The 23,954-nt window shown below is 39.3% G+C and overlaps 2 pseudogenes; both read right to left on the bottom strand.

Moving 5' to 3' along the window:
- Nucleotides 1–511: 511 nt before the first annotated feature.
- On the bottom strand, nt 512–943 carry LOC114221219 (small ribosomal subunit protein uS12 pseudogene; annotated as a pseudogene).
- A 4,800-nt stretch (nt 944–5,743) lies between these two features.
- LOC114221217 (ubiquitin-conjugating enzyme E2 N pseudogene) lies at nt 5,744–6,298 on the bottom strand (annotated as a pseudogene).
- Between the last annotated feature and the right edge of the window lie 17,656 nt (nt 6,299–23,954).

The raw sequence follows: 23,954 nt of genomic DNA, 5'->3' as shown, positions 1-23,954 counted from the left end.
TTTTTAAAAAATGTTTGTTAAATAAGTGAATCCACATTCAGAAGACAGCTACATAGCTCTTGTGTTGCCATCTTGTCTGAACAAAGAGCACCTCATGGATAGCAGACGTGGCATACTGTCTTTGAAATATACAAGTGGGAGGCAAAGCTGTGTTTCTGAGTCAGACACACCCGGACTGGAGGTTTGTGACCCTGGGAAGATAAGTGAATCTCTTTGAGCCTCTTAAAGATAGAGATAATGATAGCACCTGCATCCTAGATTGTTGGGAGGATTAAATGAATTGATGAGAAGTGGATAGCTTTTCGGAGATAGTCTCTTGGGTGTGGACCTCACATCAGTCCCTGAGATTGCCCAGCCTCTCTTAATTTTCTTCACCATCCAGTTTCTGAGCAGAGATCTGCCCTAGCTGACCTATATGGAGAATCATATTTATTTCTGGGCATTTAAAGAGGACTATTTTTTTTTTTTGGCTTATGAAAATTTATTATTGTCATGTTTTCACCATCAAAACTTACGATCTTGGTCTTTCCTTCTTGCCTTTGTATAAGGCCAAAAGAGAGACATTGGCTACTTGAACAACCTTAAAATGAACTCCAGGAATGTCACTGACAACATGACCTTTGCGACCAAATCCAGCAACCAGAACCTCATCATTTTCCTCAATAAAATTCAAACACCCATCACTGGGTACAAAGGCTGTGATTTTTTTACCATTCTTGATCAGCTGGACCCTGACACACTTCCTAATGGCAGAATTCGGCTGCTTGGCTTCAACTCTTACTTTTTCCAGCACAATTCCTTTTGCATGGGAAGGGCCTCCAAAAGGGGTAGCCTTCAGGGCTGTGCCCAAATGGGCTTTCTTGTACAGTTTATCATGCCACTTCTGATCTCATCGGTGGCTGTGGAGCTTCCCGGCAGTACAGAGACCACGACACTGGCCCATCCTGCTGGCGCCACTGGCCTGAGCAAAAAAGCTTAAAGAGGACTTTGACCAGGATTAGAAAACTGGCATGTGAAAAATGGATTTTTATTTTTATTTTTTTTTAAGATTTTATTTATTTATTTGTCAGAGAGAGAAAGAAAGCACAAGAGGGAGGTGGCAGGCAGAGGGAGAGGGAGAAGCAGGCTCCCCACTGAGCAGGGAGCCCGATGCCGGACTCGGTCCCAGGACCCTGGGATCATGACCTGAGCTGAAGGCGGATGCTTAACACTGAGCCACCCAGGCGCCAAGAAATGGATTTTTAGACATTCAATAAAAATTAAAAAAAATGAGTAAAGTATGGACTTTAGTTAATAATATTGCTCACTAGCTATGACAAATGTACAGTAGTAATGTTAACAATAGGAGAAACGAGGTGGGGGTTAATGTTATTTTAACTTTCTTATCAATCAAAAACTATTCTAGGGCACCTGGGTGGCTCAGTCATTAAGCGTCTGCCTTCGCTTCAGGTCATGGTCCCAGGGTCCTGGGATCGAGCCCCGCATCCGTCTCCCTGCTCCGCGGGAAGCCTGCTTCTCCCTCTACCGCTCCCCCTGCTTGTGTTCCCTCTCTCGCTGTCTCTCCCTGTCAAATAAATAAAATCTTTAAAAAAAAAAAACTATTCTAAAGTAAAATGTTTATTAGCTATTAAAATATCTATTAATATCAAAACTATAAGAAGTCAAAAATTTATATGCATGCTTATAATTTATTCCTCTATGTATATAATATTTCTATATGTACAAAATACCAGAATAAAAATGGAAAGGAATTTTTTAAAGATTTTATTTATTTATTTGAGAGAGAACAAGAGGAGGGGAGGGGCAGTGGGAGGGGAAGAAGCCTACACAGGGCTTGATGCTAGGACCCCGGGATCATGACCTGAGCTGAAGACAGACACTTAACCAATTGAGCCACCCAGGCACCCCTGGAAAGGAATTTTTTAAATGGACTTTAGTTAGGAATAAGGAACACTTTGGTAAGATGATAATATTGATTACTTTCTTCAAAAACATGGGACGCCTGGGTAGTTCAATCTGTTGAACGTCCAACTCTTGATTTCGGCTCAGGTCATTATCTCAGGGTGTGAGATCAAGCCCCACATTGGGCTCCGCACTCAGAGGGTATTCTGTTGGAGATCCTCTCTCTCCCTCTCCCCCTCCCCCTGCTTGTGCTCTCTAAATAAATAAATAAATAAATAAAATAAACCACACAGGCCTTTCATATGAAGGACAAGATATATGCTGTATAGTGCCCAAGGCAGAAATAATGAGCAGAAATTACAGATGCTACAGTTTCACCTCAGATAGTGATTAAAACTGTCCACATACACACAAAAATGGACATATCCTGAAAAAGCATATGACCTCTTTCAAAGTTGTTCATAGAAGGGCACCTGGGTGACTCAGTTAGTTAAGCCTCTCTCTCTCTTGTTTTTTTAAGATTTTATTTATTTGAGAGAGAGAGAGAGAGAGAGAGTGCACATAAGCAGGAGGAGCCGCAGAGGGAGCGGGAGAAGCAGGCTCCCTGCTGAGATCATGAGCTGAGCCGAAGCAGACACTTAACTGACTGAGCCATCCAGGCACCTGCACTTGATAAAATTTTATATATTTTATGACCATCTCCTTATCTTATGTCCACCTGTTCTATCTTGCCCTTTTCTACCTTTATGCTTTTTTTCCCCCTACTTTTATGCTTTTGGCACATTAAGTTCCCCATGCACTAGGCTCAGACTTTCATTAGCTTTTTTCTCTCACTATATATGTACTGTATTTGTATTCTTTTATGTATGTCTGCCCAATCTCTCCACTTGTCCCTAGGGGTAAGATGACTTTTTTTTTGAGAGAGAGAGAGTGCACGCGCGCACACGTACAAGCAGGGTCGGGGAGGGAAGGGCAGAGTGCAAAAAAGAATCTTAAGCAGGCTCCACGCTCAGGTGAGCTCAATGTGGGGCTGGATCTCACCATCCTGAGATCATGACCTGAGCCAAAATCAAGAGTTGGATGTTCAACCGACTGAACCACCAAGGTACCCTGGGGCAAGATCACTTTTATACATCTTTGTATGTCCAGTGTCTACCCTGGTTCTGGCACCGAATAGACATTGAACAAATAATTGTTACTTAAACACAGATTATTCTCAACAAAACTGCCAACAGAGCCTTAAGAGATATGTGTGTTAAGTATTCTTTCTGGACCAATATCTATGTATGGGGGAGCCTCCCGTCCCTCTGCCACCCCCCTCTCTATAATGCCCATTCCCTTGTGATGGAAAGAGTCTACATAATCACATACTGGATGGCCAGGTCATAAGTAGAGATGTAGGATTACAGGGACACAGGTGAAGGGCATGACAAACTGTTAGCGATTCTATTTTGCAAAGAGGAAAAAACCTTAAAAATTTTCATTTTGGGGGCACCTGGGTGGCTCACTCAGTTAAGCATCTGACTCTTGATCTCAGCTCAGGTCTTGATCTCAAGGTTGTGAGTTCAAGCCCTGCTTTGGGCTCCAGGCTGGGCATGAAGCCTACCTAAAAATTTTTTCCAGGGGCGCCTGGGTGGCTCAGTCGTTGGGCGTCTGCCTTCGGCTTGGGTCGTGGTCCCAGGGCTCAACCGGGAGCCTGCTTCTCCCTCTGCCACTCCACCTGCTTGTGTTCCCTCTCTAGCTGTCTCTCCGTCAAATAAATAAAAGCTTTAAGAAAAAAAATTTTTTTCCATTTTTAAAAATTATTTTAACTATTAAAATAGTAAATAACATACATACTAAAATAAAGCTAAAATCCTCTTAGAACACTATTTCCGGGTTGCCTGGGTGGCTCAGTCGTTAAGCGTCTGTCTTCGGCTCAGGTCATGATCCCAGGATCCTGGGATCGAGCCCTGCATTGGGCTCCCTGCTCCGCGGGAAGCCTGCTTCTCCCTCTCCCACTCCCCCTTCTTGTGTTCCCTTTCTCTCTGTGTCTCTCCCTGTCAAATAAATAAATAAAATCTTAAAAAAAAAAAAAAGGAACACTATCTCCATCCTGATTCCAGCCCTACTTCCTCAGAGGTATTTGTGTTACCAATCAAGCATGCAACCTGGGCGCCTGGGTGGCTCAGTTGGTTAAGCGACTACCTTAGGCTCAGGTCATGATCCTTGAGTCCGGGGATCGAGTCCCACATCGGGCTCCCTGCTCGGCAGGGAGTCTGCTTCTCCCTCTGACCCTCTTCCCTCTCGTGCTTTCTATCTCTCATTCTCTCTCTCTCAAATAAATAAATAAAATCTTTAATCAAGCATGGATCCTTTCAGATTTTTTCCATGCATTTACATATATAGGGAAAATATGGTACTATTTTTTGTTTCATATAAATTTAATCATCAATGTCCGTAGAGTTTCATAAACACTAAGTTTTATATATGAGATACCAATGGCAAAAAGGAATAAAAGACATTCATTTACTTGGCTTTGTTACTTAACCTATGTCAAAGTAAAAATGTGAAGAATTAAGTATACTCAGAGCAGGTGTGTATTTTACATATAATATACAAATACTTATATTAACAAATATAAATATATGTTACATTAACCTTTGTTCCCCAAAGATCATGACTGATTCTCAGTATTGCTCAGGGCAGTGTTGTGAAGATTAATGAGATAATTCATAAAACTAATTCAACTGTTTAGAATGCAAAAGCTAAAAATAAAGCAGTAAGCTTTAAGTGACCAAAAACACCTAAATGCACAACAGCCATCTATTATCTTTAGTGGAAAATTAATTATTACTTCATAATCCAAAGACCTGCATATAGTCATAAAATACTTATTCAACAGTAGAAAAATAATAAATGAAGATACCACTTCTTCCTGTTTTCCACAGAAAACTCTAGTTTGCCTGTGTAAATGGGTCATCGTTACATGTATAATTTAATATTTTATAATAGGAAAATCACATTCATGCTCAATAACTTTGTATTAGCACCAACTTGAAGTTTTTCCAGCCACTGAGAATACAGTTCTAAGATGTGTGATAAAAAAGTATCAAGGAATGAATTGATGCATTCACAGTTGGAAAGTAGTATTTGTGGTTATAGACTATATTTGCAATAAATTGTATTTTAAAATCTGCAAAAAACTTTTAGAAATGCAGTTAACATGCACGTTAATAAGCATTCCAGGAAATTACCAGCTCAATATTGAAAAGTAATATGAATAAAACATATAGTCAATATAATACTTTACTTATATAGCCCCTACCTTATGTGTGAAGGCATTGTCTGTCCTAAACAAGGCTGGAATAGGCAAGGCATATTTATACCTAGCTAAAAGTTCATTCTTGAGGCACCTGGGTGGCTCAGTTGGTTAAGTGTCTGCCTTCAGCTCAGGTCATGATCCCAGGGTTCTGGGATTGAGCCCTGCATTGGGCTCCCTGCTCAGTGGGGAGTCTGCTTCTCTCTCCCTCTCCCTCTGCCCCTCCCCCCACTCATGCTCATGCTCTCTCTCTCTCAAATAAATAAATAAAATTTTAAAAAAGAAAAAGAAAATTACATCTCTCCATTTAAAGATAAATAAATAAATACCAGTTTATTCTTTCCCCACTTAACCATCCTAATGGAGTAATAATATTGTAACCAATATTCTTGGTACTGAGTCATTATCTTGTGATATCATATACAGTAATGTTTTAATGATATATCTCAAGAGGGGTGCTTTTTTTAATTTTTTTTTTTTTAGGTTTGCTAATGTGCATTTAATCACCAAAGGACTGAAGATGTCTGGGCATTTATTCTGTAATGTTTCTAAGACTGTGTCCATTAAATGCAAACAAAAAAGGAAGAAGTCTTGGCAGAACAGGAGAACAGGAGAACTTGATGATCAGATCGATTTTAAATATTATTCATGGCATATAGCCTAGTCCATGCTCTAGTTGTTTCTATGGCTTGGGCTTCGTTCGTCTTCCACTGCTCCGCTACATCATTTGCTAATGGATCATCTGGATTGAGAGCACTTAACAAAGCCTGGATCGATAGCAGAACTGTGTGGATCTGCAGTGCTGGGGACCACTTATCTTTCAAAAATATCTAAACATATTCTTCCCAACTTGTCTACATTAGGATGATAAATTTTGGTCATGAAACGTACTTTAGGGGCTGCCATCGGGTATTCTTCTAGTAGGAATAGTTCAAGCTTAAAAGTCCCTCCCTCAAAGGAGGAATCCTGGGGGCCAGCAATGACCACATGAAAATAACGGGTGTTGCTCTCATCTGGTTCTGCTTTAATGCCAGGAACTGGTTCTGCCAGCAAACGCTGGGTTTCCTTGATAATCCCGCGGGGCAGCCCGGTCATCTTGTCAGATCCTGAGTTCGGCCTCGGGTCTCGACTCCAGCTCCGCTCACCTCACGCACGAGTGGAAGTCCTCAAGAGGGGCGCTTTTTACCAATGGTGAAACTAGACTGGAAGAGACTACAGAGAAATTAATCCATAGTTTTTCTGTAAGAGAATATATTAATCAGTCTTCTACAGAAAAACAGAACCAATAGGATGTATGTATATATGTATGACATATATGTATGACATATATATACAATATGTATGTATGACATATATATATGACAGAGAGAGAAAGAGATTTATCTTAAGGAATTTATCTTAAGGAGTCCAAGGCTCAAGCAATTATGGAGACTGGCAAATTCAAAATCTGCAGTTCAAGTCCAAAGATCATCAAGCTGATTGTCCAGAAAAGAGTCAATGTTGCAGTTCAAATCCAAAGGCCATCTCCTGCCAGAATTCCCTCTTGCTTGGAGGAGTTTAGTCTTTTGTTCTATTCAGACCTTCAGCTGATTGAATGAGGCCCACCTGCATAATGGAAAGCAGTCTCTTTATGCAAAATCTACCAATTTAAATGTTAATCTCATCCAAAAACAGCCTCATAGAAACATCCAGAAAAATGTTTGATTACATATCTGAGCACCATGGCCTAGTCAAGTTGACATAAAATTAACCATCATGGAGAACTTCACCACTATGGCAGAAAAGGCTTTGGGGCCTCCTAGAAAGAAACAAGAGCACCTGGTACTGACTAGTCAACAGCCCATTGGAGATAATTTTGAGATCCATGGAACCAATTAGCTTTTGCTCTCAACATGAAGTCTGCTGGTCCTGAGAAACTAAGTACAGCTTTAGCCTTGGACTCCTCTTTTAAAATCATTTTCCAGAAGATATATTATAAAAAAGCCCCACTTATTATCTCATTTAATCTTTACAATAATCTTGCCGAGCACATTTTATTCTTTCCATTTATTCAAGAGAAAATTAGGGCTCAGAGAGCAGCTTGCCTGAGGCCATGTAATGAGTAAGTAGAAGAGGTATTACCAAATACAGGTCTTAGATAGACTACAAATTTTATGTTCTTGCTCCCTAGAGGAAAATCTATCCTAGCTCCAACTCTATTTTTATTGTCATGGGGAGTTTGTACACTTTGGAAGTATTTTACAAGAGATAATAGACAATATAAGAGATAATAGACAAGCCACTGTACTTGAGTTTCTGCTGCCAACAGCTGAGCTTAATCCTTAGTGATAAACGCTCATAGACTGCTTGGAATTAACTCAAATTTTCCAAGCTCACAGGGAGATTCAGGTGCTGTCAAAAATATTTACTCCAGAGTGTCTGTGGCTCAGTGAGGAGAGCATGTGACTCTTGACCTTGGGGTTGTGAATTCCAGTCCCACGTTGGGGGGAGAGTTTACTTAAATAATAATAATAATATTGACTCCATATTAAAGAACAGGCTTTGATGGGAGAGACTACAAGATGAATGATTTAGCCAAGATTTTATATTTGAGCTCCAAATTCAGTGATGACCTCAGGACAGATAGCTCTGACCCTAAGCCAATTCCCAAACACATTTAATATCCATTCCATATTTTATTCTTCTGACTAAACAAATAATCATGATGCTTACAGGGCACAGTACGTTTTTGCCAAGTTTCCTAGCTGAGAATAGATGCGAAAGATTTCTTTTGCTAACATTCCTAAGATGAACACAAAACTCCAGGTTTAAATACCTCTATTTTTATTATAGTTTCTGATTATATGAAAATCAATTTTGTTTTCCTTTTTTAATTTTTATCACTACTTTTAGCTCTTAATAGCTATGATCCTCGTCTTTTACATTTTATATTCCACAAACCATTTATCCACAATGATAAAAATATATATATATTCTGAGAAACATTTTGAGGGTCACAGGCATTCTGCCTTATGTTTACAGAAGCATTAAAGACAAAAATTGAATTAGTGTTGGGGTGGGTGAAGTTTGGCATGAAGGATAAGCAATTATTTCACAGATCATTGTTCTACTCAGATTTTACTTAAAACTCCATAAATGGCTTGTGTACCTTTGGCTGAAGACTGCTTTTCTTTTCTTTTTTAAAAATTTTAAAAAGATTTTATTTATTTATTTGAGAGAGAGAGCATGAGCAGAGAGAGGGTTAGAAGGAGAGGGAGAAGCACACTCCCCAGTGAGCAGGGAGCCCAATGCAGGGCTCGATCCCAGGACCCTGGGATCATGACCTGAGCTGAAGGCAGACGCTTAACCAACCGACTGAGCCACCCAGGTGCCCCTGAAGACTGCTTTTCTATAACATCAAAGAAATTGGATTGAGGAATAACAAGATCGATACTATGAACTGTCTGAAAGGCAACTCAAATCATCATAGAATCTGTTTGTGTTGGCAAACTATACTGATATTAAGAATAAATATTAGGGGCGCCTGGCTGGCTCCATTGGTGGAACCTGCAACTCTTGATCTCAAGGTCATGAGTTCAAGCCCCATGTTGGGTATAGGATTTACTTAAAAACAAAATAAAATAAAAATTTTTAAAAAAAGAGTGAATAGGGATGCCTGGGTGGCTCAGTTGGTTAAGCGCCTGCCTTCGGCTCAGGTCATGATCTCAGGGTCCTGGGATCGAGTTCTGCATGAGGCTCCTTGCTCAGCAGGAAGCCTGCTTCTCCCTCTACCTGCCGCTCCCCCTGCTTGTGCTTTCTCTCTCTCTCTCTCTCTCTCTGACAAATAAATAAAATCTTTAAAAAAAAAAAAGAGTGAATATTAATAATGCTGCTTTTGGGTGGAAGTAAAATAATAAATAAAAATTAAAGTGTCTTGGGCTGCCTGGGTGGCTCAGTGGGCTAGGCATCTGCCTTCAGCTTCAGGTCGTGATTCCAGGGTCTTGGTATCAAGCCCTGAGACCAGCTCCCAGCTCAGTGGGGAGCCTGCTTGTCCCTCTCCCTTTGCCCCTCTCCCTGCTTGTACTTTCTTGCTCATTCTCTCTGTCAAATGGATAAACAAAATCTTTTAAAAAAATTATAGTGGCTTTAAAAATAGCTTATTTTTATCATACAACAGAAGTCCAGAGAGCTCAAAGCTGGCTTTTCTGCAATTTCTTGATCATTGTCACAAGATGGCCTCCTGGACTCCAAGCATCACCCCTTCTACACAATCACATCAAAACCAGAAAGGCTAGGGTGGGATGTGGGGAGACACTCTTCTTTCTTTCCTTTCCCAGAAATTCCCAGCAGACTTGCCCTTATATCACAGTCCAAGACTAAGGTCACAAGAGAGGCTGAGAATGCATGTACTTGGCATTGTCCGCCTCTACTGTGAGAGGCAGCCCTGCCAGTAAGGAAGATGGAAGACGAGGTTTGACCTTGGGAAGGCAGCCAACAGCGTCTGCCACAGGGGCCTTGTAGCTACTACGGTCACTGCATGCGCCTTGCTGATTTCTTATGGCCAATGAGCTAAAATATGCAGTGTGTGCTGTCACTCGGAGTGGGAGGATCAGAGAGTGGAAACCGAGTAGCTGGTATAGAAAGGCAGTATGATGAATCAGTAACCTGCAAGAGTTAGAAAAGCTGGACACGATGCCTAATCCACAAAGCCATTCAAGTCAGCAGGACAAAACTGCCAGGTTAATCAGCTGAATACTGAACACCAAATACTCAGAGTTCCCTCAGAAATCCTCTCTGGATTTTTCTCCCACTCTGAAGCCTCACACATATTGAAAGTGATCTTTCTGTTGGGGTTTCCCCTCTTAAAGGTTTGACCAAAAGTTGACTTTGTATTTGTTTGTTCATGTTATTTAAGAGTTCTGTCCTAGCACTAGCGTCAGTGGACAGGAATTCACAGAAATCCATGGGCGCCTGGGTGGCTCAGTTGGTTAAGCGACTGCCTTCAGCTCAGGTCATGATCCCGGAGTCCTGGGATGGAGTCCCACATCGGGCTCCTCCTTCTCTGTGGGGAGCCTGCTTCTCCCTCTGCCTCTGCCTGCCACTACCCCTGCTTGTGCTTTCTCTGTCTCTCTCTCTGTGTCAAATAAATAAAACTAAAATCTTTAAAAAAAAAAAAAGGAATTCACAGAAATCCAGAAGCCAAAAAAAAAAAAAGAAAAGAAAGAAAGAAAAGAAAAGAAAAGAAAAGAAATCCAGAAGCCAATGGTGGGCAGAGCATTGTTGACTCTGCTTATTAAAAATAATATGATCTGTCATTTGCATTGATTAATGAGGACATCCTCCCTTATAGAATGCAAAGAATAATGCCATGCCAGATTTTTGTTTCATTCAGTAGAATCCATCGTCCCAGCAGCCTCGAAAGAGCTATTCTCATTAGAGCTATTTTTCATTAGAACAAAATAGTTAATGCATAGCAAAACAAGGCGGTGGGGTGGTTGACTGGTCATTATGTATTGTAAAGTGTGGACAAACATCTTTTGTTTTGTTGTTGTTAATAAAAACATGATAATAAACATCCTGATCAAATTTAAAAGTCAGGCATTTGAATATTTTTAATTAGAAGGACTAGTGCATAGTGCCACAGTTAGTCAAATCTAGAGTTCCCATTTCAGACTTAGATCATAAATGTGGGCATTATTACCTTTTACAATACACCATTGATAGAACACCAACTTTAAAGCCAATTAAAGGTTGGCAATCTTCCTACCTTTGGCAAAGTAACACTTGTTAACAGTTCCCCTTGTGACACGTTTCAGCATAATCACTGATTTCTGGAAACCTTATTTAGCACTTACGGATATTTTGAAATCTCTAATGAATTTCTTTTTATAGACATTTTTATGTTTTACTTTAATTTTTTAAAGGTGTTCGGGTAGTTTAATTTTATACACTCAGATGGTGCATGTACCCAGATACTTATATGTGAAGGACAAAATGTTAGAGTATGTAGAACTATACTCTATAAATAATCGTTTGCTCATAATACTCAGATTTTAATGGTTCCATTTCTGAAAGAAATCTAATTGTACCCAAATTCATTCAGAAAAACTTCACACATTAGAATCTGAATATGCAGATGCCATTCTGTTTAATAAATTACAAGTTCTTGTCTTTTAAGAATTGGTTAAAAAATAGAGTAAGTAAATTCTTTCACAGTTATTTACTTCAAATAAAAATGTTTTGGAGGCTAATAAAATCTTTTTTTCATTTCATCTGGAAATAATTTGATAAGCTTGGCAAAGATGTGACAAAACAAATGAGCTAAGAACATTCAAGTTATTTTAGTCTTGAGTTACTAGCACGGAAGAGAGAATGAGTTCACCAGTGAAAGAACAGCCTGATTATATGCTATGCAAATGCCAATATAAAAATGAGCAATAGCTCATTTCTGGTGTTCTGGTGTGCTTCAAGTAGATAACATTAATTCAAGATGACACAATGCATCCAGGTACTCAATATTAGAAATTAGATAACATTAGCACAAGATTATAGAAAGCATCCTGATATTTAATATTAGAAATAGCATTAGCATAAGATGATCCAATGGATCCTGATATTGACAGGAGATTGATTCAGATAGAAGTAAGTTGTCTTCAAAAAAATCAGCAATCTTCAGGACTTGCTTATATCATTTTTGCTTTTTGTCATCTAGTCATGCATAAGTTAACAGTACTATACAGGATCAGAGGATCATAAAAGCCACATACTTTAACATGTCTTTATCTTTAGCTAGCTATTCCTTGCCCCGTGCAGTGTTTATGTCAGAATAAATATCAACATAAACGTTTAATTGTTCATTTTTTTTTACAAAAAAAACTGTTGTTTTTAACTGTTGTAACCATTGCAAATTTAATTAAGTACATATTGTTTAGTTTGATTTAATAAACAGAAAGATTCTTCCAAAGACATATACCAGTTGTCTAGGAATAAGTTTTTAAAAGTTTAGAGTACTATACAATTTAAAAGTTTGTAAATGATGTTGCTAATGGTGAAAAATCAGAAACAACCCCATAAATAAATATCAAGCCTTGATGAAATAAATTACATCTTTATGTTGGCTTGGCAGGACAATTAGTTGCCTATCCTTATCAATTAACCTTTACTTCTTTTTTTTTCAAAGATTTTATTTATTTGTTTGACAGAGAGAGACACAGCAAGAGAGGGAACACAAGCAGGGGGAGTGGGAGAGGCAGAAGCAGGCTTCCTGCTGAGCAGGGAGCCCGATGCGGGGCTCGATGCGGGGCTCGATCCCAGGACCCTGGGATCATGACCTGAGCCGAAGGCAGATGCTTAACCACCTGAGCCACCCAGGTGCCCCAATTAACCTTTACTTCTTAGTAACAGCCTGATTTCACTCAGGGTGGCAGTACCCAACAAAAAAAGACTCCATTTTCCAGCAGCCCTTAGAGTTACAGCAAAGCCCCATGACTAAGCCCTCTGGCTGATGAGATGCAAGCAGAGCTGGGCTTCTGAGAAGGCCCCTTAAGGGCACTGATTCAGTCTGGAGAGTTGGGTTTTTGCACTTCTCCCTCTCTTCTGTCTGCTGATGTTGAACTCCAGCAGCCTATTTAGATCATGAACTGACCTTGAAGGTGGAAGCCCCACACGGAGCTTAAAGGAGCAACAAGATAAAAGGAATTCATGTCCTTTCAGACTTGGTGGAACATGCCCACTTCATGGGCACGTGAACTGCGCAGTCATACCAGGACCCCTGCTTAGGAGGTCTCCAGCTTGGCCTAACGCTTTATTGTCGCCATCTCGAAATTCTTAATAATTTTGTCTTTGAAGTTGTGTTTTGTAAGTGAAGTCTGATAGAGCAACAGAGTATGTGCGTGAGAAGACGGTGCATGCAATATGCTAGCTTGCTGTTCCTTGTTGCTCTGTTTGCATACAGCCTCAAGAGCTCAGAATTCCTGTGGTTCCACAATGAGCTGGAGTTCAGTAAGACTCAGAGAGTTCAAGGAAAGTGTGTTACATCTACAACTGATTTAGCAGCTGGGTCTCTGACAGCCCTAAGAGGCTACACTTTCCATTTGAACTAGAACTTGCTATGCAGAGAGAAGGCAATGACATTTCTAGAAACATGACAATCAAGGAACCCTGCTGTATCATTTCTGACTCGTGTTGCTTTCCTGTGGTGGTCAACACCTTACCCTGGAAATGACCACATGGAAGGAAAAGGAAAGACAGGCAACTCACAGTTCCTTTTCCTTTCAATGTTTCTTACTCATCACTAAGCTGAAGGTAGAGAGTATTGGTAGAAGGTGTGTATATCAAGAAGTAAAATAAAAACAGTTGATTTAATTTTGTGTAACGTTGTTACTGTCCTGGTAAGAACAGGGTACAAATACTTGCACAAGTTATGATACGTGAATTATGTGATTTTAGTGATTGCCCATATAAATGAAATATTTTTATATTTGCATTTAAAACTGGCATTACTTAATATAAAGATGAAGGGTAAAATTCATACTAGCAATTTAGATTTTTCTTTATTTTGTTACTTAGAATAACATTAAATAGGAAGTAAGAAAACACCACGACAAGAGACAGTTTTTAGAAGAGAAGAAGAATCTTTATATTTTAGTATTGTAATGGGATTTCTCCTACTTTTAAACAAGAAAACCCACATTTTCATTTTGTGCCAGACCCTGCAATGATGAAGCCAGCCATGACTTGTTGGGGCCCAGCTACTATCAGTGATCTGCCTTCTTTTGTGTGTTTTTTTTTTAAGATTTTATTTTTAAGTAATCTCTACCCCCAACGTGGGGCTCATGCTTACAACCTCGAGATCAAGAGTTGCATGCTCTCCCGACTGAGCCAGCTAGGCTTCCCCCTACTTTTGTATTTAAATCACTGTTATTTTGTTATAGTTGAATCTAATCCTAAATGACACTTGTAGAATACAATGTGGTCACTAAATAACTGCTAAAGAAGGATATTTGATTATTGGGAAAACTTGCTTTTGTTAGGTTTTTAAAAAGTGGGGTAGGCACAGTATGTGACTTAAAAAAAAATACACAAACACATACACACATATAGAAAAAAAAAAGACCAGACATGATTATATAAAAGTGTTCATAGTATTCATGTTTAGGGTTTGGAATTATTAATGATATTTATCCTCAGTGTGTGTGATTTTCTATATTTTTCAGTTTTCCTAAAATGAATATTGATTACTTTTATAATTAGATAAAATTTAGAACATTTACAAATGAATCCTGAACTAGAAACTATGTAAAACTGAGCCTCATGTAATTTTCTATGGTTTCCTTAATTTGGGGTTTTTCAAATTATAAAAATGATACAAGCTGGTTGTATCAACTGAAACAATGCAAAGTTATATAAAGAAAAAATTGATTTCATCTCTGTATTCTATCCCTGCTGTGTCTAAGGTAAGCACATTAAAAGATTAACACATATCTTTCCAAAAATTATGTAGCATAATCAAACCTATGTAATTTGTTCATCACACACACACAGAGAAAAAAGAGAAATTGAATGATTTTTAGGTTTACCTGTTTTCTGTGAAACAGAACCTATTATACACATTGCTCCACTTACTATTTTTACTTAATATATCATAAACTTCTCTACAAGCCAAAAGATACAAATTTAACTTTATCATTTTTCTTATTTCAACACATGCATTGAGACATATCATTTTATATTTTGTATTCCACCTTACCCATCTCATTTCGGAGCTTGGAGGTGTCTTTTAAATAGAAATTACTAAACATTCTGTTATGCTGTGGAGGGCAGGAGGTGGTTTGTACCAGTGGGATATTCCTTCTGAGTGGATTCATTCTGCCAATCTTGATCAGAAGTTCATCAAAGGAAATGCTTTAAATTTGTGTTGTTGTTTTTTTAAAGATTTTATTTATTTATTTTTTATTTATTTATCTCAGAGAGAGAGAGAGAGAAACAGCCAGAGAGCATAAGCAGGGGGAGTGGCAGGCAGAGGGAGAAGCAGACTCCCCGCTGAGCAAGAAGCCCCATGCGGGACTCGATCCCAGGATGCTGGGATCATGACCTGAGGAGACGGTAGATGCTTAACCGACTGAGCCACCCAGGCGCCCCTATCCTCTTATTCTTTAAAAGGAAACTAGATTTGGTACCTCAAAAAAGTAAGCCAGAATATAATTTAGTATTTATTAGTTTAACCTTAGAAGGCTGTGGAAAACAGGAGCTTTCAATAATACCTGTATTACCAATAGTAGTACCCGAGGAGGCGTTGAGGGAATCTTCTTAGGGCTGCAGAAGAATTACAAAATAGACCCTGCTGATATTTAAAAATTAAGGTTATTTGTACATGATACTAAAAACAGATTTGTAAGTCATGTCTCAAAACAGACCAATTTGAGGCTTTGTGTAGAGAAAGTCTTAGCAAGTTCTTAGTGACCTCAACGTTCTTACTAGTATGAAATGGTTAAAGGATTCTGTCTATTCTCAAGTGCATAAGCATGCACTTAACGGCACTTAAATCTTCATTTAATCTGAGCTGGCAAAGAGTTGCTTTACAAACCAATGGTTCTCTTACCATTTTAAAATATATTACATGAATAATTAAGTTGTTTCTTCTCCGTACCCAAGTTCAGCATTGAATCATCTACTGATAATGAATCCACACCTTCTTAATGTTGCTTATTTATGGCTTTGTCATCATTACCAATTATTCACTGTGCACGGACTGTGCTCAGCAGTCTCTGCTGATGAGACTAGAAAATGTTCCTATCACCCCAGGAAACATGTAATTACCCTTTGGGGATTATTTTCTTGAAAGACAATTGATGGAGTTTTTCTTCCCCAAATAAGTGGGTAGGAAAATCTCTACAGGATACAAACATAAAACATAGCTGGAATAGCCAGAACATTGAATGTACTGTGAAAACAAGAGGAAATAAGAGAAAGCCCTTGAGTTCGATAGCCAGAGTATCTTTCTGAAAGCTAGATCTTTGTCGCCAAAGATAGATTTGGGCCAATTTGTTACTGTAGGGGCTTTGCCCACAACACAGATAGAAAATAAAAATGAAATGAAGAAAAATAAAATTCAAGTGAACCCTCTGTTCCAAATGCATATCAAGAAATGACTACTACTCCCCCAAGCAAGGTTATGCCAGGCCAAATATGGTGTCTAAAGAAGGCCTTGTCCTCCAGGACTGGCCTGGCCAAAGGCAAGGTTGTGCAATAGGAAGCGTGTCCCTGGAACACTCACTCTGTCTCCAAACAGCTCCCTTTGCCCTCTGGAGCCCCCTCTCCTCCTCCCTCTCTCCAGCTCTCAGGGGTCTCTCTGTCCCTGGTTAAATTTTGCTCTCAGTTGGCAGCTAATTAATGGATAAGAGGGTACGTTTGCGGAGGAAACAGTGCTGCTAAGGATTTACAATGTCTTTATATGTTTCAACGTTTTCCAGTTATTAGAAACAGAGAGGAAAATTCGAGTTAGTAGAGAAACCAGTTTGGCTCTAGGTCAATAAACCCATCTGGCAATTTAATAGAATCAAACCTTTGTAATTAATTTCACATCATATTGTGTTAAATGACCCTAAGGATGTCTAAGGAGCAGAGATAGAAGAGGAAGGTAAAAGTTAGAAGTGCTTTTGGAATTTTCTTTTCCATTGGGTCAAAAAAGTCGTGGGATCTACCAGAGTCTGGAAAAATTGCTATTTTCTTCTTTGATATTTAGTGTGTGGGGAGGACCACCACCAGGAGAACTGTAATCGGAAAGTTTTGGTCTTGTGGGGGTTCAAATATAGGCTTCGTAGGCTTAAATATCAGGAAAATAGAGTTTAAGCACCAGTCACTTCCCACCTAGCAGAAACAAACAGGCTGAAAGATGGTGCGACGGAAAGCTTTAGTATGTCCTCTGGCCAAATTCTATATTTAACAGGGTGAAACCCGCATTTGATTAGGCTCAAGAGTAAAAAAAATTAAGTCAACATAAGAAAAATGTTAGCTTAGTTAAGTATGAATTTTTACTAAGATGTTATATTCTTTTACATCCTTCTTTTAAATGGGAGATTTTTCATAGTTAATTATAGCTGTAAGTTATATGGCTACATTTTCCTAACGAAGAGTTTAAATTGCTGAGGTAGTTTCCGTTCTTGAGACCAGGGATCTTCAAAATTCTTTGCGTACGTAATCCTGAAAGAATTTTGAAAAATACAGGATCCCTTTTAGTATCTTACATTGATATCTAGAAATGTTGTACCTTGGGCATCTGGGTGGTTCAGTTGGTTAAGAGGCTGCCTTCAGCTCAGGTCATGATCCCAGGGTCCTGAGATCGAGTCCTGCATTGGGCTCGCTGCTCAGCAGGGGAGACTGCTTCTCCCTCTCCCTCTGCCACTCCCCTTGCTTGTGTTCCCTCTCTCTCTCTCTCTATCAAATAAATAAAAATCTTAAAAAATAAAATAATTAAAAATGTTGCAACTTAAGTTTAAATTATTGTAAAGAATGTACTTCCTGCTGTATTGTAATTTGAATATACACTTTCACTTTTTATCAAGTCCTTGGAGCTGTAGGTTTAGCTCATTTGGTTTATGGAATAAGTTACATATATTATAGATATATCTTATTCCATATATATATCACTTTTGAAGCCAGTCTTCATTGTCAAACTGATCAGCTTAGTCAGACTTATTATCATTTTAAAATTTAAATGATTAGGATACTATCATTTTCGAATCTTAATTCCATGTGACAGGGACAGAGGAGAGATAGATAAGGTGTGGAGACTTGCCAATAATTTGTTGCCTAGATAAAATAAGACTTAAGTGCTTTTTCCGGAGGCTTTCTTTGCTTTATTCTGGGGTGGGAAGGGGAGGATGCCCCCTCAGAGGCAGTGTTTCATTATCCACTTAGGAAGTTCCTCCCAGATTTGTCCAGCCTGGAGCAATGCACCGAGAGAAGACTCAAGTTAGGAGAGAAGTAGGGTGAACATGGAAAGGTCTGGCAGCCCTCGGGAGGACAGCTGTTGAGGAAAGAGATGTGTGGAAGTTGAGAATCTGGAAATCGATCACATTAAAACAATCCAAGTGTTGTTGTGGTTTGTTTGTTTTTTTACCCCAAATAGAAGATTTTTTTTTTTTAAGATTTCATTTATTTATCTGACAGAGAGAGAGACAGTGAGAGAGGGAACACAAGCAGGGGGAGTGGGAGAGAGAGAAGCAGGCTTCCCGCTGAGCAGGGAGCCCGATGCGGGGCTCTGTCCCAGGACCCTGGGATCATGACCTGAGCTGACGGCAGACGCCCAACGACTGAGCCACCCAGGAGCCCCATGCTGTATGTTTTTAAAAGGAGAGTCTTCATGTATGCCGGGAGTATGACTACCCAGTCTGCTGTACACACTTCCTTTTTGGAAGAGAAGTGTGTAGGCTCCAAAGATACAAGCTACAAGATAGCCTTCCAGTGATGAGACACTCAAACAGCTTTGGGCGCTCCAGAAACTCAGTCGGATGAAGGGAACTACTTTAATGCTTCCCATTATCAGAACAGTTCACATTCCACGGCCTATGTCTCATATCTTGATACAGAATTTCTAGAGAAGAAGAAGCCTGTAAGACACAACATTATATAGCTGGTATAGTAAGAGTGAAGGAACAGCAATGAGATTACTTAGTTATTATATTTTGCCTCGGCTTAAGTGGCATAAGGCATCTTCTGATTTGATGTTTCCACTGAAGGTGCTAAATTATTCTATCACATTAAGTGAAAACTTTTTTCCCCCAAGTGCTTTACATGCTTTATTTTATTTAATCCGCACAACAAACGTATGAACACTATGTTATCATGCTAATTCTACTCATGAGCTTCTTAGTGAGCTCAGAGAGCTTAAGTGATTGGCCCACGGTTCCACAATTAGTAAGTGGGAGAGGCAGGTTTTAGATCATAAATGACTCATAGGCCTAATTCTTTTAATATAACTCTACACCACAGTTATTGATTTCTTTCTTTTTTTAAAAAAAATTTTATTTAATATAAATTTAATTAGGGCACCTGGGTGGCTCAGGCAGTTGGGCATCTGCCTTCTGCTCAGGTCATGACCCCAAGGTCCTGGGATCGGGCCCCACGTCGGGCTCCCTGCTCAGCAGGAAGTCTGCTTCTCCCTCTGTCCCTCCCCACTGCTCATGTTCTCTCTCTCTCTTTTGCAAAAATAAATAAATAAAATCTTTAAAAATAATAATAATTTAAATTCAATTAATAAACATAGACATTAAGTGAAAATGTAAAGTAATACCACATGTCAGAGGGGTTGAAAGCATGCAAAAATTGTGCTCCACTTTGAGAATACCAATTGTACAAAAATCTAACCTTCATAATAGAAAAGCAACTATGTCAAAGGAATACTTCAAAGGACATTCTTTGGCATGACTTTATGTTAAATATGTGTTCATTTTATAATTCTTCCCCCCCCCCCCATTATTTTCCCTGTTATTCTCCAGGAATGGTAAAAACATCCAAAAAGAGCTAGCCCTGAGGAAGGGCGGGAAGGGCCAGATCTTCACCGGAAGTAGATGTTTGTTATTTTTGTTTTTTCAGCACTCTGTCTTTCATCTTCAGGTACCATTTCCCCCTTTCCCCTGGAGTATTCTCCTTGATGTAGAAAAGACGTTAGGATTCGAAGCCAACGGCCATGAAAGAATTCTTGAGACTCTTTGGTGCAAAAAGGTGGTTTTATTAAAGCATGGGGACAAGACCCGTGGGCAGAAAGAGCGGCACCGGGGTCGTGAGGAGCGGCCCATTATATACTTTCAAGTTGGGAGGGGGGTAGGGATAGCGTAAGTCTCTAAGGAATTTGGAAGTGAGGTTTCCAGGACCTTGAGGGGGCTAGCTATTGTTAGGAAAAGGTCATTTATGACTGTCTAATAAAACCTGAATCATGAGAGCCTTCAGATGTGTATCAGTAGGTCATATGCTTGGGGGATGATTGCCAACATGTATCTTGGAGGGGCGGGTAGAAATAAAGGAAGTTTCCAAAGGAATTTTTATATGTTTTAGTAGACTTACAGGATCCTGGAGGGTCAGGCTAAGATTGTGTTTTGCCCTTAGCAAAGTGTTAACATCAAGGCAGCTGAGTCCCTAGAGGAAGGTCACTCTGCCTGTTTCAAGGACTTGTCAATGGGCTGTAGGTAGTAAGGAAATTTAACATTTTTTCTTCTTCCTTTGTTTCCCACATCATACTTCCCTCACTCCACGTGGTTCCGGGCTACCACTTATGCTCCCCCATCATAGAAGTTGGCATGTGGTATAGGTCTAGTCAGTTATACTATCTCATCCTCCTGACCATACACTGGCACATGGTAGGCACATGCCCAAGCTGGGCCAGTTAGAGTCCTTTCCTGGGATATTTATATGAAATTGGGACCACTTCGATGAAGTTGCCCAAATATAAAAGTGCTGAGTTTTGTTGAATTTCTTATGGAAGGTGATAAAGAATGGAGTTTTTCCACTGGGATCTAATAGAGACCAAAATCTGACAGGCCGCATGGGTAGAGTGGACAGGGAAAGATAGAAACAGATAAGTAAGGACACATAAATTATTAAAAGGGTTTGAGCTTCCCCAGGCCCTGGACTGGTATTCAAATATTTACTTACATCACAGGTAAATCTGAGACAGTGAAGCTCCCAGTAACATATAAATGACAAGGTCTAAAAACCAGCGGTCAACAAGTGAAGTTGCTGGGACAGATGGCACAGGAAAGTCCTGTGACATCACTTTTAGGCAAGCAGTATGCCAATGGGCTTGTTTGCACTGATGGAATTTCCTGTGCTGAAAGGAACTGTGTATGCAAGAGGAGGGAGTTGCTAGGTTTTTAGAAGAGATGTAGGCTGGTTCACCGTCAAGTTTTGCAAGGTTCTGGAGCAAGCTGGGGGATGGGATTGGTGTGTGGAGGGGTACTGAGGCAGCTGTGATACCTGTGTTTCAAGGGTGCCACCATGTGGCTGTGACACCAGCAACAGCCCAGCCCTAGCCCAATGTACCACCTTGATGGACCAGCTGAATTTCTAGTTTTCTCTTCTGGAGATCCCTCAGTAGGGCTAACCACCCAGTTCCTGAGCTATGGATTTCTTACAGTAGGAGATGGGGAATGGTTACAGAGGAGGGATTACAGAGAAGAAAGATATTTTCATGACCTCAGAGAAGTATTATTTGGATAAAAAAGATAGATGGGTCCTCATTTTGATACCGAGGTCAGAGAACTGGAGGTTATAGGTAGTGGCGTACTAGAGTTGGCTTGTACCAATTTGCGAGAGCTGATTGTTAAATTTTCAGTAATTTTGCAAGTTAGTTATTAAGCAAAGCTGTCATGAAAAATTGACTACGTAGGTCAGAATTAATGACCATAGAATTATTAGGAAAAGAGCAGATTGAGAGGCAGCTCCACATGTCAAATCATAGTCCAATTGCAACCACATGTTAGCTAGAGATACAAAAATTTAGTAAAAATCAATACAAGCATGCTCTAAGAATCCATTAGCTATATGGATGGTACAAGTTTCTGTAATTTATCATTTTCTTGTTATTTGTAAATTGTACACCACACATCCTTCATATTATACAAATTTATAATAAACATATATTTATACATACTTTTTTCCCTAAAGAGCTGGCTGTTAAATATTTACTAGTACACCACTGCTTATAAGTTTTATGTTTATAATGGATTACTTATAATAACAAAATATAAATAATTTAAGTAATTTCATTCCACTCACCCAATTAGTTCCAGACTAATATGACTTCATCCCAAGTCATACCCTATCAATGCTACAAAAAGTTCAGGCTGTTACCAATGCTTAATAGGAATACCCATTCAGTTATTTATAGTAAATAGATAAGTAAATTCCTATGACGTCTATGATAATACTTTAAAACCATCCTGAAATGCTAAGTGCCTAATATTCCTGGAAGAAGACATCCCACCGATATAGTTCAACTTTACATAACTACATAAGTGGTTAGATCTCACAATGAGCTAAAAGTACACAGGTGCTGGGCTCCTGGGTGGCAGAGTCAGTTAAGTATCTGACTCTCGGTTTCAGCTCAGGTCGTGATCTCAGGGTCATGAGATCTAGCCCCACATCAGGCTCCGTGCTCAGCATGGAGTCTGCTTAAGATTTTCTCTCCCTCTGCCCCTCCTGCTTGTGTTCTCTGTCTAAAATATATAAATAGTAAAAAAGAAAAAAAAAGAAAGAAAGAAAGAAAAGAAGCAGACAGGTGAATTCTTTTTTTTTCATGTTAACATTCTTAGTTTATTGATCCTCTCATGAAAAATCTGCACAACCACCACAGATAAAGCCACTGCAGCATCTTTACTCCTTCTGTTGTCCAATCTCCAGCTTACTTTTTGCCAGCACCAACACTGGCTTTTGCAGTCTCCCTGACTTTCTTCATTCTGTTCTTGCATTCCTTTCGCTGTTTTCTTCATGTTTTTTTCTTCTCATACAGGCCATGTCTTGCAAGTCTGTGTTTGGGTTCATTTTTCTTTGCATAATCCAAGGAATCATAAATCATGCCAAAGCCGGTTGTCTTGCCACCACCAAAATGGGTTCTGAATCCAAACACAAATATGACATCTGGTGTGGTCTTGTACATTTTGGCTAGTTTTTCCCGAATTTCTGTCCTAGGTACTGTTGCCCTTCCAGGGTGAAGAACATCAATGACCATCTGTTTTCACTGAAGTAGTGGGTTAGTCATGAACTTCCTGGTCTGGATAGTTACTGTGTCGTTCATGATGGCGGCCTCTTTTTTTTTTTTTTTTTTTTAATCCAAATCAGAAGAATCAGGGAAAGGCTTCCCATTTGAATGTCAAACTGCACTCTTTGGTCTGGATGCAATTAACATGATAGTAAAGGAATAAAAATCAAAAAAGGAAATAAAATCATAAGACTGAAGAGAATAAGATGAGAACCACCAACAGATGAAAGATTTTTTTGATTTTTGTTTTTTGTTTTTTTAATTTATGGAAGTCAAAAAAAGAGATGAAATTATGTGATGGATTAAACAGAAGGAAGGAAGCCGCGACCCAGATACAATCAGTGGCAGTAGGAATAAGTCTGTCCAAGTAGAACTTCAGAGATATTCTGGAGTTGGAAACTTGGAGTCAAACTGTCAAGTAAGCAATAGAATAAGACAAAGATACTCAGACTCAGAGTTCCCTTTCATGGGAAGTTATTTGTCATACTTGAGAAAAAACAAGGAGGGAAATCAGAGAGAAAATGACCTGGAATACAGAAAACATGGGACTAACCCAGTCTTCAATCAACAGAAATCCCAAATGATTGCTAATGCTGCAGGTCTAAAAATAAACCTTTCTTTCTTTCTTTTTTTAAAGATTTTATTTATTATTTATTTGAGAGAGAGAGAGAGAGAGAGCACAGGAGAGAGGGGAGGGTCAGAGGGAGAAGCAGATTCCCTGCTGAGCAGGGAGCCTGATGTGGGGGGCTCAATCCCAGGACCTTGGGATCATGACCTAAGCCGAAGGCAGTTGCTTAACTAACTGAGCCACTCAGGTGTCCCCAGAAATAAGCCTTTCCAAATTAGAGCAAGTATTCAATGGAAACTATAAACAAACAAACAAATAAATAAATTCCATGCTACACATAGAATAAATAAGTTGTTGGAAGATATTTGGATGTGGTGAAGCAGGCATATTCCATTTCTCAAAGGAAAAAAAGAAAGAGAGACAATTAGAAACTCCAGAAAAACAAACAA

This window comes from Eumetopias jubatus, unplaced genomic scaffold (assembly GCF_037043125.1).
Source record: "Eumetopias jubatus isolate StellerSeaLion01/CBP00866 unplaced genomic scaffold, mEumJub1_p1.0 scaffold_14, whole genome shotgun sequence".
NCBI classification, from domain to species: domain Eukaryota; kingdom Metazoa; phylum Chordata; class Mammalia; order Carnivora; family Otariidae; genus Eumetopias; species Eumetopias jubatus.
The sequence above is the reverse complement of the archived record's forward strand: the minus strand, read 5'-3'. Positions and strand labels throughout refer to the sequence as shown.